Source organism: Salvia miltiorrhiza, chromosome 3 (genome assembly GCF_028751815.1).
Source record: "Salvia miltiorrhiza cultivar Shanhuang (shh) chromosome 3, IMPLAD_Smil_shh, whole genome shotgun sequence".
In the NCBI taxonomy this organism is placed as follows: domain Eukaryota; kingdom Viridiplantae; phylum Streptophyta; class Magnoliopsida; order Lamiales; family Lamiaceae; genus Salvia; species Salvia miltiorrhiza.
This window is the reverse complement of record NC_080389.1, coordinates 160,318-176,760: the sequence shown is the minus strand read 5'-3', so window position 1 is coordinate 176,760 and position 16,443 is coordinate 160,318. Positions and strand designations below refer to the sequence as shown.

Here is a 16,443-nt window from a genome sequence, read left to right as displayed (position 1 = left end):
GTCATGAGAGCCTTGCCAGATTCAAGGCGAGGTATGATGATGACTACAAGGAGGCCAGGCGTGGCTGGAGGAAAACCTGTGTGGAGGCTCAGAACCGTGGCTATGTCCTGGGGGCACGGGACCAGCGTCTGGAGTACTTCTTGTCTCCGCAAGGCCAGCACTTCCTGGGGATGATGTTGGAGGGCACCTTAGCGGCCTTCAAGCAAACTCCAGACTATCTGGAGGGCTTCGGGTCCCACTTCGCTTATGTGATAAAGCAGTCCGCCACAAAGGCGTTGGAGATGGCGGGGGTGGCCCCGGAGCAAATTGTTGCCCTGAACATGCCGACTTTGATGGAGAACATCAAGGATGAAGACGTGAACCAGCTGATGGGGATCACTGAGAATTCCCCGAAGAAGCCGGAGTGGTGGTATCCGGTATTGGAGAAGGCCCTTCCCTATTTTGCCTTTGGGGTCGGGTCTGACTCATTGCCTGCTGCTCCGATGTACATGCCTGCCTTCTGTGCTTTCCTGGTGGGCTTCATGAACCAGCTGCGAGGTCCAGCTGCTAGCAGCACCCGGGGGTTTTCGCAATACAGCATAGAGCCTCCCCTGCCCTCTGGTCTTACGGCCTCATCCTTCGAAGACTCTGCTTCTTCCTCCTCCGCGGTGGATCAACTTTTTGCCCTATACAGAGATGAAAAATCATATGTGCAAGAAGCTGTGAAGCTGCTGGATGTGGAAGCCCGTCTCCCTAGGGTGAAGGATACTGGCACGTTGCCGGTGTTTGTGGAGGGATCCTCCTCTAGCCAGGTCTCTGCGGCTGTCACCCCTGCTCCGGTCTCCTCTACTCCCGCTGTTCCGGTTGCTGCAAATCCTCCGATCTCTGTTGCTCCTGATTCCCCTGTCTCTGCTCCTCCCTCTTGACTGCTTTTGTTGTCTCCTCCCCTAGTTTCATCCAAACTTTTGTAATTTCAAATTTGTAAATATTTAGTATTTGTTCTGATGTTGGTGTACAATGCCGCCATCGTGGCGTTGTAGATGGAATTTCTGCACAACTTGTCTTTGCTTTTAAATTTCTATGCTAGTTCTGTCTTCCCTCACCCTTTATGTTGCTTTGTTGCTTGTTGATGTTGAGCTTGCATTTCCGGACTTCACACTGTGACGTATGTTTTTGTAAAGTAGGGTATGATCTCTGTTTTTGTTGAAGTCTTTGTGATTCCTCTGCTGGGAACGTCTTTGGTTTAGCCCGCTGTGCTTGTTCCAAGCGTTTCTCTGATCTTCCTCTCTGGGATTTCTCTGACTCCTGTTTTGAGGATTTCACTGACTCATCTGGCAAGGATTTCACTGAATCCTCTGGCGAGGATTTCGCTGACTCCTCTGGCGAGGATTTCGCCGGCTCCTCTGGCGAGGATTTCGCCGACTCCTCTGACAAGGATTTTGCTGACTTTTCTGGCGAGGATTTCGCTGACTCCTCTGACGAGGATTTCACTGACTCCTCTGACGAGGATTTCGCTGACTCCTCTGGCGAGGATTTTGCTGACTTTTCTGGCGAGGATTTCGCTGACTCCTCTGACGAGGATTTCGCTGACTCCTCTGGCGAGGATTTTGCTGACTCCTCTGGCGAGGATTTCGTTGATTCCTCTGGTGAGGATTTCGCTGCTGCTTCTCATCCAAGCATTCCTTTGCTGCTTCCCATCCAAGCATTCCTTCGCTGCTTCCCATCCCAGCATTCTTTTGCTGCTTCCCATCCAAGCTTGAACACTCTGCGCGGAGCATGGAGGGCCCGGATGGCACAACCAACTTTCGCAGCTTACGATTAAACAGAAATAATACCCTGCACGGAGCATGGAAGACCCGGGGGGTGCAACCAACTTTCATGGCTTACGGTTGAACAGAAATAATACCCTGCACGGAGCATGGAAGACCCGGGGGGTGCAACCAACTTTCGTGGCTTACGGTTGAACAGAAATAATACCCTGCACGGAGCATGGAAGACCCGAGGGGTGCAACCAACTTTCGTGGCTTACGGTTGAACAGAAATAATACCCTGCACGGAGCATGAAAGACCCGGGGGGTGCAACCAACTTTCGTTGCTTACGGTTGAACAGAAATAATACCCTGCACGGAGCATGGAAGACCCGGGGGGTGCAACCAACTTTCGTGGCTTACGATTGAACAGAAATAATACCCTGCACGGAGCATGGAAGACCCGGAGGGTGCAACCAACTTTCGTGGCTTACGGTTGAACAGAAATAATACCCTGCACGGAGCATGGAAGACCCGGGGGGTGCAACCAACTTTCGTGGCTTACGGTTAAGTGTAACCCTCTGCTCTGGTGGGAGCATGATTCCTCTGCTCTTCCTTTTGTTCGAGCGTTGTCCCTGGTTGTTTATTTTTCCCTTGACTTGCTAAGAAGTAATTTTTAATTTGTTTCCCCTTTTGGCTTGCCAAGTAGTAATTTGTGAGTTATGGGTGTACACCCTACTCCCCCTCTGATCGCATGTGCAATGCTCTGCATGAACATGTTAAGTGAAGTATATATTTGTAAAGAAATAGCATAAAGTAAATGAGTCGACACCAGAGAATTCCCTAGAACCACGTATCCAATTTTATTGATATTATGGCCCCGAACCTCGTTAAAACCCTTGTGGGGAAAAAAGAGTATTCGGTCTACAAATTGTCGTGTCATCTAAGTAACATTCCTCTGTTCTGGCCTCTGCGCCTGGGTTTCGTTCCTTCGGACTATAAATTGATCCAAGTTACCTGCCCGCACCAAAAACTCCAACTGATGTTTCAGATGCCCGCAATGTTTGGTAAAATGCCCATAGGCATTGTGATACTCGCATAGTTTGTTGTTAGGTCCCTGTTGGGGCTGCCCATCTCGGTAAGTCCCAGGCGCCTTGAAAAACGGTTGATTCTTGATCAGATGGAAGATCTCCTTCAGTGTCTTGTTCAAAGGGGTGTACTCGTCGAAACGAGTAACTTCATTCACAGTGCGCTGTTGGCGGTGTGGTCCCTCTGCCTGGGTGGGAGGTACCCTCGGGGGTAATCATCTGAAAGGGGCCCTATCCTGGTGTTGCTGCCTGTCTGGTGCTTCCTCGGCTTTTTTAGCCTTGTGTTTGTCGTTTTCAGCTTTCCTTGCCATCCTGGCATCCTCCAACTGTAAGTATCCCGGTAGTCTAGACATGATGTCGTCGAAGTCCCTGGCCGGTCTGATTTGCAGCTCATCGAAGAAGAGCCCCGGCTTAAGCCCTCTGACGTAAGCACAATTCTTGATCTGGGATTCCGCCTTTGGCACTTCCAGAGCAGCAAGATTGAACCTGGCAGTATACTCTCGTAGTGTTTCGTTCTGATCCTGCTTGATGTCCATTAAGGAAAGAGCTGACTTCCCCACTCTTCGTGAGCTTGCAAACTGCCTCAGAAAACGTATTTGCAATTCTTCAAATGAACGGATGGAATTGGGAGCGAGCGTCCCAAACCACAACTGGGCGGGTCCAGTCAGTGTGGTGGAGAAAATCCGGCACTTGATACCCTCAGTATACATATGCAGAGTAACCAGTCCCTCAAACCGGTTGAGGTGTACCTCCGGGTCAGTGGTACCGTCGTAGTCCAGAGAAATGGGTTTGTAGCTTCTGGGCAAAGTATCCGCCAGGATGTCGTCGGAGAACGGACTGCGGTTGTTGATGGGGTGGAACCTTGACGTCTTGGCCCTTTTATCCTCCTTGTACCTCCCATGTTCCCGTCTTTCCTTCGGAGAGTCGTGAGCGTGGTGGCGCTTGTGACCCTTGTGCCCTGGTCTGCCAGAGGAGTACTCCAGCTCCCGTCCATCTGACCTTTCTATATAACGTGATTTCTCTGTGTTGGGAATTATAGACGCCAATAATTCCGCCCGGGATCTAGTGTGACTCAATATTTTGGATATCGACCGATATGAAACGAGAAGAAAAAATGACACCGATATTTTTAACGTGGTTCGGCCAAACTGCCTACGTCCACGGACCCACACCAATATATTAGAGAATCTCACAAAAGGAGTACAATAAAATACCACTCTGTATTTTATCTGCCTAAACCAAGACTATATCTCAACTCACTTTTATCACTCGTGTATAACTTCTACTCAGAAGCTATCCTCACACAAGATTTCTCTCTATCTAATATCACACATTTTTTCTCTCACTAGCAGAAACAAATCTGCTCTGGTGATGGTGTGCTTCTCTGGTGTTGTTCTGGGGGTGTTGGTGGTTCTGGGTGGTGTTGGGATGCTGCTGCGAGGATCATTATATAGGCAGGGGAGGAGGTAGGTGGCAGCCAAGATGGAAAATTGTTTGCTGCCTTTGTTGAATGTTGCAGCCGCAACTTTTGAAGAAAAAACATGATGGTGGAAAGTAGCCACCCTTTTTTGACTAACACTCTGAACGATGGGATCTCTCTGACCGATATGACTTCTCTGCTCTGTTTGATTTCTCTGACCTCTGCCCTCTATCGTCCCTCTGGGATTTCTCCCTCAGTGATTCTTCCAGATCCTGGAGCTGGTGTTTCAGTTGCGATACTTGGTCTTTCAGCCGCGCTTTCTCCCTCGGCCTCTCCTCCTCGAACACGGGAGAGATGGATTAACTATCAGACTCGTCGACCCCCTCCTTCCTGAAAACGCTATTGAGCCTAACTCGGCTTCCCTCTGGCCTTCTCTCCAGAGCCCTCTCAGCGGGTAGCTTCTGTATTTCCCCAGGTGCCACAGCCTGTTTATTGATTATTGGATTGTTTGCCTCCAGAGCAGCGGGAGGTGGGGCCTCAGTGCCCTGCGGATTGATCGCTCCTACCAGAGGAGCTACAGCGGGAATGGTGGATAGCATAGGAGTCCCCAACGCCTGACGCATAGTAGCGTAGTTGAGTAGAGCCATCATTTGCTCTGCCAGCCCGAAGTTGAGCGGTCCCCCACCAGACGTAGGGGCCAAGCCTGGCATATCGGAACCCGGTGTCACCAGAGCAGATCTCTGGGTGTTAACATTCAGCCCTGTCAGTGGAGTGGCGGGGATAGCCGGAAAACCCGGCGGCGTGGTAAAGGCGGTGCTGCCCTGTAGGCCATTGAACAGCGAAGTAGGCACCTTAGTAGTGAGAGCAGCGAAGTCGAACTGCTTCTCCAAGGTGCGGTGAGCATCTGAAGATCCCATAGTACCTGCACATAGACGATGTGAGAAAAATCTAGATAACAAATGAGTCGATCCTCCTTTAATGATCGAAATTCCCGAGATAAGAAATCCAGAGCACCGGCGCGGAGGCCGTTATGAATTCCCCCTTAAAATATCTTTATACGCTGGGAAATAAACCCAGGGCATAAATTGAAATAACAGAGTACGAATGACGGAGATATCCCCTGTGAACTCATATTAAGATCCAGCGGAATAAACAAATTAAAATAACGAAAATCATAACCCATAAATATCACGAACGTGTATTAAAAATAACCATGAAAGCCAAAAACAGCAGAGGTAACATATCAGCCTATCAGATTGTTAGCAAAACATGTTAGACATGATGTAAAGCGAAGATTATACGAGAAAACATGAGAAACACCAATAATTATCACCCTGAGACGAAAAACGGCCGTAAATCAACAACACAAACCCAGCACAACAAAAATAGAGTACCACCCCACAATCCACCGGTATAATACGTCAGATCCATGATGAAAATAAGCATTAAGCGAAAAAACAGCATAGCCACACACGATTATCGAAGTAAAACGTAAGATAACCAAAAATAATCATAGATCTCCCAATTCGCGACTTCCACCACCTTTCCCCATGCACAAAAAATACAATTAAACACAGATCTCCCGGATTTGCAAGTAGATCGGCGTGAAAACAGAAATATCGAGCTAAAATGACTTGGGCACTCCGAACAACGGCGTAATCGGGACCTGCGCATGCAAATCCGGCGGCGATTCCATATCTGCATACGCAGGGGGTGGAATTCTCACATCTTAGCCCATTTTTCCCACAGACGGCGCCAGTTGGTGAAACATAAGAGGGTGGGTATCTATCTAATCGGTGAGTTGTGAAGAAATCGTAAATTATACCTAGTTCTGATTGATCGGAGAAGACAAAGAGAGTAATCTGAAAGCTAGAACATGAGAGAAAAGCTACGGTTGTATTGAGAGTAAAAGATAGCGTAAGTACAAATGAGCATGCATGCCGTTATTTATAGATTACATGTGAAGAGTAATATAGTAATTTCAACATCGGAGCATGTGCCTTGCGTGATCGGGGGCATAATAGTAAAATCGCCTTCACGCAGGAAATTTCCCCGCGTTTCTGGTGATTCCTCTGGTGAGCATGATTCCTCTGGCGAGCGCGATTCCTCTGGCGAGTGTGATTCCTCTGGCGAGCGTAATTCCTCTGGCGAGTGTGATTCCTCTGGCGAGAACCATCTCGCTGCTCCCCGTGATTCCCCTGGTAAAGTCATTCCTCTATTCCGCATATATTACTCCTCATCATAACCCAAACTCAAATCTCTCTCTCTCACTCCCTCTCTCTCTCTCTCTCTCTATATATATATATATATATATATATATACATATATATTAAAGCAAAATAAATCTTATCCAATGTGGCATTTTATAATCACTCCATTTTAATTTTCCTCAATTCTCATTCATTCTTATTTTTTTTCTAAATTTTAATCAATTTGTATATCTAAAAATCATTAAAAATCTAAAAATCATGATATATTTAAAAACTAAATATCTAAAAAATCATTATATAAATATTCCAACAAAATAAATTCTATCCTACGTGGCGTCGTACAATCAGTCCAATCTAATTTTCCTCAATTCTCATTCATTTTTATTTTTATTTTTTAAATCAAATTCCATATTCAAAAACCAATAAATATCTAAAAATAATTATATATCTAAAAACTATTAAATATCTAAAAATCTTTATATTAGTATTCCACTTATCAATAAAATTTTATTTATATCCATACACAAAAAATAAAAAATACATATATTTGTAATTTTGAAGTTGTAATGATTATTGTAATATTATGCTTTATGATATCCAACTCTCCAATTTCAATTTAAAAATGTACTCCACTTGATTACTTTAATATATATGACTTTGATGTTATTAATTCTATTTATATTCCCTAAAAAATTATCTTCGGCCTCATGGCAGACCAATTCAGGTTCCAACGTATATAATACTTTAATTGGGTTAAAATAAAAACCACCCTTAAGATAAGAATGTAGAACTAATCACATACCCTTAATCAATAATACTTTAATAGACATGATTTAAAATTTATTATATTTTAATTTGCCTCTAATACCTACTGTATATTAGGAATAAAAAACTACTATAGAAAAAGACTATAGATCCCTTAAAAATCACAACAAGGTTGATCTCAAAGTGCGAAATTAGATAAGTATCCTTAATTATTAAATCAACGAAAAAACTACCTTTGAAATAGGATTTAATCATATCGCCGTTAAGATGGAAAAATAATTAGTACTAAGTTCTTACAATAAAATGGTTTTTATTTGAACTACCATATATATATATATATATATATATAGGGTAGAGATCAACAAGGAATTCCCTTAGTATAGAGAATAAGGAATTAATCTTAACCATTTAATCTCAACAGATTAATGGTCAAGATTGAATGTAATTAATTATTAATATCCCTTTTTTTTTCTTCTGAATAACCGAAACAGCAATAAAAAAATCGTGTAGGGGTAGAGTAGTCAATTTCTACATTTGGTGAACTGTCATTCCTCAATTAACGCTAGTAAAAATTGAAATTACTCCCCCTCAACCCACGTCTTCCGCACAACCACTCGGCGCTTCAGAAAACCCTACACCAGGCGGCGATTCAACTCTAATTGCAGCGTCGAATTTGGCCATTTTTCCGGCGACAATACAACGTAAGTTTTATAGTTTATTTTATATGGTTTGGCCGGCGAAACTGATACGCCGATCCACTCTGCCATTCTTTTGCAAAAAGAAAACTAGCTTCACTCCAATCGGAAACCCTACCCCAGAATCCTTTCCTGAATAAAGATAGGCGATTCATATACGATTAGAACAACGTGTCTTTGAATTTGCCCGGCAAAAATTTCAGGGTAACTTTGTAGGGTTTTGTTTTTCTGGTGTTATAAACACCTAAACTAACTTCGGAAAGATTATGAAATGGATTTGAATAGCGTATATATTGCGTAGAAAGATCATAAAAAAAGGAACGGTATTCGGTTTTCTTATAGCTGAGAAATATTTTATATCAATGATTAATCGTTTCACATAATAGACATAGAATGAAAATTGACTTTTCAGGATTCTTATATGTGCAGATGGTCCCCCCAAGGAATTTCATATTATATTTCTTTGGTTTGTGGGGTATAGAGTTTCATCTAATAAAGTATATTTGACCTTTACAGATTTGTGTTTTTAGGGACAATGACTGGGAACGGGAAGAAGGTAGTACGTTCAGGTAAGATTTCATATTATATTTCTTTGGTTTGTGGGGTATAGAGTTTCATCTAATAAATTATAGTTGACATTTACAAATTCGTGTTTTTAGGGACAATGACTGGGAAGGGGAAGAAGGTAGTACGTTCAGGTAAGATTAATAAAAACGATACCTTCTGAATCATTTATGTTTTTTTTTTCACCTCCTTACAATTCTTGTGTTTAAATTGCAGATGATAGCGAGCCATCATCACCACCAGTTTCTTCAAGTAAGAGGAGGAAAGTATATGAAGCAGGTATGTTCATAAATAGATAGTATATTCAATTAGAATGTTGATACTATTCGATTAAACTTTAAGTATATTCGATTTCATTTGTAGAGTATTCATTTAAAAATTGTGAATGTATATTTAGTGTCTTGTGACTGGTAAAGTGTGTTTTTTATATTGGTATAAATATTATATTTGCATATACTTTATGTTTATGCAGTTAATTTTGAAGTTTATTCACATGCTCTGGATATTGTTGTATTATTATAATGCAGTTACTTAGAGTATATATTCGGTTGTTTTAATGTATTATTCGTGTAATACTATAGTATATTTAGTTTATAATGATGATTATTCATTAACTTGTATTGCGAAATGAAGGTGGGAGCTCAGCCACGGTTGATGCCAATCTTAAGGCGAAAAAGGGGGCTTTCAAAAAAGGTAAATATTTTATTTTAAGGTGAACTTGAATGTTCTGCTATGTTTTTTCATTCATGTTTTTAATTCTTGCCCAGCAAAAAGGATAATAAGTTAATAACCACAAAGGAACAAGCAGAGGGGGTTAAGCTAAAAAGAAGGACGAGATTCAACCAACAAAAGGACGCAACGTGTAAGCGTCGAGGTGCGCTAAAGATTAATCAAGAAGAGGAGCCTGTGAAGTTCCCCTCGCTAAATACCCGAACAACACCATCGTCATTTTATGATGCACTGCAACGGTTGAATGATGACCAGAAGAAAGCAGTTCATGAAATTGGGTTTGGCAGTATATTAAGTTTGCAGGTTAAGAAGTTGCCATGTAGACTAGCCTATTGGATTCTGGAAAAATTTGATGAGAGGAGGTGTGAACTGGAGCTTGATGGAGGTAGCAGAGTTAAGATCACGGAGGACGATGTTTATAGGGTGTATGGATTTCCAAAGGGGACTGAGACAATACCGATTTTCAGTCGAGCATCAAATAATGCTTTGTGTGAACAGTGGGCTGCATTTTTTGGATTTGCGTCGCGTGAGAAGATTAAGATTGGCTTGGTTTTGAGAGAAATGCTGGATTGTACGACAGGTGGGACATGGTTCAAGCGCCATTTTATGATAGCAATGGCACATACGCTGATACACAGTTGTACAAGTGGCACGGTTCATCCGTACATCCTAAGATGTTTGGAGAATGTAGGGACTCTGAAGAGATGGAATTGGGTGGAGTATGTTCTACAAGCCCTTATTGATAATAAAATATCATGGGTGGGTGATGAAGATAAGGTGTTTGCTGGGCCAACTCTATTCCTTGTGGTACTCCTTGAAATTTTTACATTCACATATATTTATGATTAAATATTTGTGTAAATTAATCTCTTAACCATTGTTATTTTTACAGCTATTCTACGTTGATAGATGACAGATGCATCGAAGAAAAGTGAAAAGGGAGTTCCCTATTTTACTGAATTGGAGTAGCGCAGACTTGAGAAAGCGTCAAGCCACTGAAGAAAATATCAAAAAGTTTGGAAGTGGTTCATGGATTGATCCAATTGATCTTCCAGCTGAATATTCAACTGCAGGGGAGAATGTACAGAAAGATGACAATGCCGAAGAAAATGATGAACGCCTTGGATCAAGGGTGATGAAAAAGGCAGTGTTCATACGTGAACACCTGGAGGATTTAGAGGATTTGATATACAGTGCATCCCTCGTGGACAGGGAGTCAGCGTACTTTAGACAATGCGTGGATGCAGCATGTTCGCTTACAGGATTGAAGGTGAATATGGATGGCCCACGACCATGGCGTCACCCTCAGGGTATGGCCATTGATGATGATCCTTTTTCTTATTCTCCTGAGCTGCATGCGTCGGTTGATGCAGCATTTGATAAGGTACAAAATGAGAAGGTGAGTGAAAGAGTGTCGACAGAAGAAATACCTACTTTCGACCTTCATCTGGGAACTCGTGACGAGGTAATTGGTTTAAGTTTAATAAATTATTTGTAATAGGATTAAGTTTAATAAATTATTCGTATGGTTAGCTTTATGAGGTTAGTAAAATAATGATATTTAGATAATTAAAAGCTTAGTTTGGTATGTTGTCCTTTATTCATAATTTTACTTGCTTTGAAATCTATGTATTGCTATTCGGTATGATTATTCAATTGAATGTTAAATTTATTAGGTTAGTAACATAATGATATTCAGATAATTAAAAGTTTAGTTTGGTCATTTTCCTGTATTAAGTAATTTACTTGCTTTGAAATGTATGTATTGCTGCTGAGCAAATTTGTGTGGTTATTCAATTGAATGTCAGCTTTATTGGGTTAGTAAATTAATGATATTCAATTCGGCAAATTTATATTTCTATTCGGAAAATTTATATAGTTGAAAGATTATTTCTGATTTGTTTGATTTCCTGTTATTCTGGAGTTAACGCATGTACATTATAATCAATTAAGGTTCCAATCGAGAAAGAATTCGTCGAACCTGTAGCCAACTCTGAGGGTGCTAGTGTGGTTGAGGAAGCCTTTGCCAACAGCTATGTAGTGGTATTATTAGTATTTGAATCTAGATTTGTTTAATATATGTGCTATTGCTTCATAATATCGATACCTATTGCTTGTGTGTTTTTAACTCAGATTGAAGGTAGAGTCCAACAGGAACCACCAAAAGAAACTGCCATTGTCGAGGACAATGTAGCACCTGAAATAGGGAATGGTGAACTGGTATGAGTCTCTATATTATTTTCTGAATATATACAAATATGGTTTATACTATAATAACATGTGGAGTGTTTTATATACAAGGGAAACTCTGGTGACGGTATAGAGCAACCAGCCAAAAATGCTACTGAACCAGGATCTGTGAATAAGGGGGGTGTAGATGAAGGTCAGAGTAAGGGTGGCTGCAATATCAAAGAGGTGGTATGTTTTAGTGTATTGCGTAAAACTCATAGCTTCTAAAAACCATATAAATATAAAAAAAAAATATTATCAGTCTCTATAGTTTTGAATGTATATTTAGTGTCTTGTGAATGGTAAAGTGTGTTTTTTATATTGGTATAAATATTATATTTGCATATACTTTATGTTTATGCAGTTACTTTTGAAGTTTATTCACATACTCTGTATACTGTTGTATTATTATAATGCAGTTACGTAGAGTATATATTCGGTTGTTTTAATGTATTATTCGTGTAATATTGTAGTATATTTAGTTTAGAATCATTGTTTATTCATTAACTTGTATTGCTAAATGAAGGTGATATGAGTCTCTATGTTATTTTCTGAATATATACAAATATGGTTTATACTATAATAACATGTGGAGTGTTTTATATACAAGGGAAACTCTGGTGACGGTATAGGGCAACCATCCAAAGATGCTACTGAACCAGGATCTGTGGATAAGGGGGGTGTGGATGAAGGTCAGAGTAAGGGTGGCTGCAATATCAAAGAAGTGGTATGTTTTAGTGTATTACGTAAAACTCATAGCTTCTAAAAACCATAGAAATATAAATTATATTTATGTGGAAATTGTAGGTTGCTGTTAAGGCGAAAGTTGGAAAGGCAAAGGATGTTGCCAAGAGTCCACCTCGTAGGTCAACAAGGGTATGGATCCAGTAATAAACTATTAGATTCAAATACACCATAATTTTGAAGTTTATTAAAAATTTTCTTATTTGGAGTTGTGGTAAAATCTGTAGGTGGGAGGTGCAGCCCGTGGAAAAACTTCAAAAGGCCTTGAAGAAAAGCTGGAGGTGCTTAAAAAAACATATGTTAGGAAAAGTAGCAAGAAGTAGTTCAATATGGTTGTAAAATAATTAATATTTTGCGATAAACAGGTTGATGAAACTGAGGTAGTAGATGGCAAGGCAGCACGTTTGCCTCTGGGAAGAATTGACGAAAACGTATGTGAACTCTGTTAATATATATTTCTATTTTGCTATTAAGGGCTATTTTGGGCTATTTTGCTATTATAAACGTATGTGTGAGAATGTGCTTTAGTTATTCAGTTATATTTTTTTTCATGTGCTTTAATTAATTTGTTTGTGTGAGAAGATTTCAATGCAAGCTAGGAACATTGGTAAGACACCAATGAAGAGTTTGTTAAGAAAAACGGCCAAATTCAGATCACCCTTCCTACAAAGGGAAATCTCAACGTCAAAGCAACTGACCATAAAGGAGAAGGAGCTTGCTGTCTACACATTTTATGCACCTGACGAAAATATGTACGGTACTTTTTTTATTAATACTTTATGTACCTCTATATTTTAATAGTACTGAACTCAAATGAAATATTTGTAGGCGTGAGCTAATGTTTTCGTCCATCGATGTTGACTTAAGCCGTTATGATATGATGACCCTGAAAAGAGGCAAAGTAGTCGGAACGTGTGTCATCGATGCATGGGCATTAATTTTGAATGGCCAAGAGCAATATCGCTCTCAAACATCACCTACACGATTCTTTGCAACAACAAGCATATATGTGAGTGTCTTATTCGATTGTGTGTTAGCAAAGTAAATGCAATAAGTTTATAACTATATTCAGATCATAATTGAATATATTCGGATAAATGACGAATACTATTCAGAAAATTAATATACATTTTAAAATTCACAAATTCCAAACTGTTGTCTGTGAAAAGGTTAAATTCAGCTTGAGTATACAGCTTATTCGGAAAATATAGTTTATTTGATTGTGAATATTTATGTAATTTATGTAAAGATAAATTCAATAAATGTATATCTATATTCATTTCATAATTTACTTTGTTCGGTAAACTATACCATATTGGTGCAAAACATTAATAAACCATTCAGATTAATAAGGCATGCTATTCAGGAAAAAACAATATAACTATTAGTTTGTTCTGTTTGATTATGCAGCTTATTCGGCACTAAGAATATTTAATTTTATTTATGTTTAGATTATTAGCTTAAATAGGTATTATGTTGTACTAGGTTGATTGTTTGAAGCCAACTGATTGGTCCTACACCGACCAGAAGTCTTCATTATTTCGGACACTAACTGCTGAGATACATGCACATCATGGAGATCTGCTTTCTGTCATAGACATGGTAACTTTAATACTTGTGAAAATATATATTTTCAATGTATCATTATTCGTAGTTAAAATAATTTTCCTCTATAGTTTTTCTTCCCTGTGTACGAAGAGGATAAGTACTATGCTTTGTGTTTCGATACACGTCGTCAGCGCCTGTATATACTAGACAACACTATTGACGTAACTGCAGATGCAACTGAAACAAAATATAGGGGTGTATGCCGCGACCTGGTGAGTGGCTTTATCTCCATGGTTATTCTTTGGGTATAAATGTTAACTTTAATGAACATCCTTCTTGTAGCGTAAACTATTGGCCGACTACCTATACTACCACAACGAGGAGCGAAAGTCAATTGCAGTGGCTAACTCGGTTGAGCATGTCGTCAAGATGTCGTGGGCTGATAGTAAGAATGTAATCGACACAGGAGTATACCTAATGAGGCATTTAGAGACCTTCATGGGGGATAGTACGAAGGGGTGGACATGCAACTTATCAAATAAACGCCCGCAGCAATTGGCAAGGTTGCGCGTAAGGTATTGTGCATCGATACTTGCGTGGGAGGGCAACAACGAGAAGAAAGATATTGGAGACAAAGCATCGTATGCATTTGGAGAGATGTGCAAGAATCCAGGATTCAATGTGAATTCAGTTCTGCTTGGGTGAAACTTCATCAGCTAAAAACTATTCCACTTTTTAATTTATAATTTCCAGTTGTTTTTTTTGGATAATACAGTATATTGCAGACTCAAATTTGATTTGAATAAATATAAACTGGTGTTCAAATATTATGTTGTCCTTGTTTGGAATTGTCAAATAAGTACAAAATTTGGAATGTTTGAAGTATTAAGTTCTGTATATATATTTTTGTTGTTCATGTATTAACACAATAGTGGCTTAATGCATCAACATCAACATAAACATTTGATACTACTGAATAAGCTAACCAAATGTTTCAAACAAAGCTCATGTGAATTTGTACTGAATGTTCGATATTATGAAGCAAGCTGTAAACTATTGGCCGACTACCTATACTACCACAACGAGGAGCGAAAGTCAATTGCAGTGGCTAACTCGGTTGAGCATGTCATCAAGATGTCGTGGGCTGATAGTAAGAATGTAATCGACACAGGAGTATACCTAATGAGGCATTTAGAGACCTTCATGGGGGATAGTACGAAGGGGTGGACATGCAACTTATCAAATAAACGCCCGCAGCAGTTGGCAAGGTTGCGCGTAAGGTATTGTGCATCGATACTTGCGTGGGAGGGCAACAACGAGAAGAAAGATATTGGAGACAAAGCATCGTATGCATTTGGAGAGATGTGCAAGAATCCAGGATTCAATGTGAATTCAGTTCTGCTTGGGTGAAACTTCATCAGCTAAAAACTATTCCACTTTTTAATTTATAATTTCCAGTTGTTTTTTTTGGATAATACAGTATATTGCATACTCAAATTTGATTTGAATAAATATAAACTGGTGTTCAAATATTATGTTGTCCTTGTTTGGAATTGTCAAATAAGTACAAAATTTGGAATGTTTGAAGTATTAAGTTCTGTATATATATTTTTGTTGTTCATGTATTAACACAATAGTGGCTTAATGCATCAACATCAACATAAACATTTGATACTACTGAATAAGCTAACCAAATGTTTCAAACAAAGCTCATGTGAATTTGTACTGAATGTTCGATATTATGAAGCAAGCTGTAAACTATTGGCCGACTACCTATACTACCACAACGAGGAGCGAAAGTCAATTGCAGTGGCTAACTCGGTTGAGCATGTCATCAAGATGTCGTGGGCTGATAGTAAGAATGTAATCGACACAGGAGTATACCTAATGAGGCATTTAGAGACCTTCATGGGGGATAGTACGAAGGGGTGGACATGCAACTTATCAAATAAACGCCCGCAGCAGTTGGCAAGGTTGCGCGTAAGGTATTGTGCATCGATACTTGCGTGGAAGGGCAACAACGAGAAGAAAGATATTGGAGACAAAGCATCGTATGCATTTGGAGAGATGTGCAAGAATCCAGGATTCAATGTGAATTCAGTTCTGCTTGGGTGAAACTTCATCAGCTAAAAACTATTCCACTTTTTAATTTATAATTTCCAGTTGTTTTTTTTTTTTGGATAATACAGTATATTGCAGACTCAAATTTGATTTGAATAAATATAAACTGGTGTTCAAATATTATGTTGTCCTTGTTTGGAATTGTCAAATAAGTACAAAATTTGGAATGTTTGAAGTATTAAGTTCTGTATATATATTTTTGTTGTTCATGTATTAACACAATAGTGGCTTAATGCATCAACATCAACATAAACATTTGATACTACTGAATAAGCTAACCTAATGTTTCAAACAAAGCTCATGTGAATTTGTACTGAATGTTCGATATTATGAAGCAAGCTGTAAACTATTGGCCGACTACCTATACTACCACAACGAGGAGCGAAAGTCAATTGCAGTGGCTAACTCGGTTGAGCATGTCGTCAAGATGTCGTGGGCTGATAGTAAGAATGTAATCGACACAGGAGTATACCTAATGAGGCATTTAGAGACCTTCATGGGGGATAGTACGAAGGGGTGGACATGCAACTTATCAAATAAACGCCCGCAGCAGTTGGCAAGGTTGCGCGTAAGGTATTGTGCATCGATACTTGCGTGGAAGGG

At 39.8% G+C, this 16,443-nt stretch overlaps 1 protein-coding gene across 1 annotated transcript in view; it reads right to left on the bottom strand.

The window, feature by feature from the left end:
- Window positions 1–16,443, bottom strand: part of LOC131016908 (uncharacterized) — a 1,184,262-nt gene that overhangs the window by 1,049,333 nt on the left and 118,486 nt on the right. The window lies entirely within an intron of this gene.